Raw genomic sequence first — 2699 nt, 5'->3', positions numbered from 1 at the left:
GTTTGTGCTGTGTAGTGGGGACCCCAGCTTGGTAACGCAGTAAATAGTTTGCCTGGTGATGATCACACACTAAGGAGATTAAAATGGAAAAGTTTCAGCGCAAGAAGAGGAGTTTAGCTAGTGGTTGCAGTAGAAACCACTATAATGGCCAGAATTAGGGATTTGGATGATGCACTCACATGAAGAATCAAATTGAGCTGAAATTTAGCAAGGCTTAAGGATTGGGACATAGTAAGATTCTGTAAAAATTTCATACCAATTGTACAAGCCAAAGTGGTACTTGCTTCACAAACATCTCCTCTGGACAGAAACATGCAAAAATTCCAGAGGAATATTTGCTTGATGAATTGGTCCCAAATTTGGTCCAGAGAGGTTTTATGGTCATAAGAATACTCTGGAAAACTTTCAGGAAAAATGAAGCAATAGAAACTGTACTTGCTTCACAATCTGAAAATATTATCAGAAGCAAAGATTTGATCCTGTGCTCACATAGATGATTGGATGGGTCTGAAATTTGAAGGAGTGTGCTAATATGAGCACATGAAGGAGTGTGAAAAATTTCAACTCATTTGGATAATCGTAGATAGTACTTCCTTCACAAGGGCTTCCCTCAGACTGGAACTTTGAAAAATTACTGAGGAAGTTTGGCTAGTCAAATAAATTTTAAGTTTGGCACAGGTCTATTAGTTGGATAGCGAAAGATGTCCAAAAAGTTTGGGGTCAAATGGGCCAAGATAAATAGCACTTGCTTCACAATGTGCCATTTAGGACAGAATAGAAAATGAATTTATTGAGCATGATGAGAAACATGAACAATGAAATATTTTTCCATATTTGAGGAATATATGACCCAAACAATTCATAGGAATTATTTTGAGATTTTTGGATGGGCAGAAATATAGGTTGCTTCACAACCTAGGGCAGATAGGGTTATTCCTTTAATAGGAAAAGGAATATTTCTGAGAAAAAGAAATTAGGGTTTGGTCAAGCAGTGGAGTGACATGATCTTGGCAAGGTTTTGAGGATTGATGAGCCACCTGGGAGAGGAAATGAAGAGGATGTCCCAGATGGCAAGGCCACAAAACCACTCCAAAAAGAAAAACAGAGCAAAAACCAATAAATCAAAAAGAAAAAGAAAAGGGCCAAAAGTCAGGCTGTTACAATCGAGCTGAACGTGTGCTGAACTCAGAGGTGCCATGCGTTCGGTACTTGGATCGGTCGGATCGTGATGACGTTCGACTACATCAACCGCGTTCTCATAACGCTTTCGCTTACGGTCTACATGGGTATGTAGACGATACTCTCCCCTCTCGTTGCTATACATCACCATGATCTTGCGTGTGCATAGTAAATTTTTTGAAATTACCGCGTTCCCCAAAAGTGGCATCCGAGCCAGGTTTATGCGTAGATGTTATATGCACAAGTAGAACACAAGTGAGTTGTGGGCGATACAAGTCATACTGCTTACCAACATGTCATACTTTGGTTCGGCGGTATTGTTGGATGAAGCGGTCCGGGCCGATATTACGCGTACGCTTATGCGATACTGGTTCTACTGACGTGCTTCGCACACAGGTGGCTGGTGGGTGTCAGTTTCTCGAACTTTAGTTGAACCGAGTGTGACTACGCCCGGTCCTTCTTGAAGGTTAAAACAACACTAACTTGACAAAATATCATTGTGGTTTTGATGCGTAGGTAAGAACGGTTCTTGCTCAGCCCGTAGCAACCACGTAAAACTTGCAACAACAAAGTAGAGGACATCTAACTTGTTTTTGCAGGGCATGTCGTGATGTGATATGGTCAAGGCATGATGCTATATTTTATTGTATGAGATGATCATGTTTCGTAACGGAGTTATCGACAGCTGGCAGGAGCCATATGGTTGTTGCTTTATTGTATGCAATGCAATCGCCCTGTAATTGCTTTACTTTATCACTAAGCGGTAGCGATAGTCGTGGAGGCATTAGTTGGTGTGACGACAATGATGCTTCGATCAAGGTGTCAAGCTGGTGACGATGGTGATTATGACGGTGCTTTGGAGATGGAGATCACAGGCACAAGATGATGATGGCCATATCATATCAATTATATTGATTGCATGTGATGTTTATCCTTTATGCATCTTATTCTGCTTGTTTGACGGTAGCATTATAAGATGATCTCTCACTAAATTTCAAGGTATAAGTGTTCTCCCTGAGTATGCACCGTTGCCAAAGTTCGTCGTGCCGAGACACCACGTGATGATCGGGTGTGATAAGCTATACGTTCACATACAACGGGTGTAAACAGTTTTGCACACGCAGAATACTCAGGTTAAACTTGACGAGCCTAGCATATGCAGATATGGCCTCGGAACACTGAGACCGAAAGGTCGAGCGTGAATCATATAGTAGATATGATCAACATAGTGATGTTCACCATTGAAAACTACTCCATCTCACGTGATGATCGGACATGGTTTAGTTGATTTGGATCACGTGATCATTTAGATGACTAGAGGGATGTCTATCTAAGTGGGAGTTCTTAAGTAATATGATTAATTGAACTTTAATTTATCATGAACTTAGTCCTGATAGTATTTGCATAACTATGTTGTAGATCAATAGCTCGCGATGTAGCTCCCCGTTTATTTTGATATGTTCCTAGAGAAAAACTAAGTTGAAAGATGTTAGTAGCAATGATGCGGATTGGATCCGTGA

The sequence above is a fragment of the Triticum urartu genome, chromosome 6 (genome assembly GCF_003073215.2).
Source record: "Triticum urartu cultivar G1812 chromosome 6, Tu2.1, whole genome shotgun sequence".
Taxonomy (NCBI): domain Eukaryota; kingdom Viridiplantae; phylum Streptophyta; class Magnoliopsida; order Poales; family Poaceae; genus Triticum; species Triticum urartu.
Note: the sequence above shows the minus strand (reverse complement) of the source record.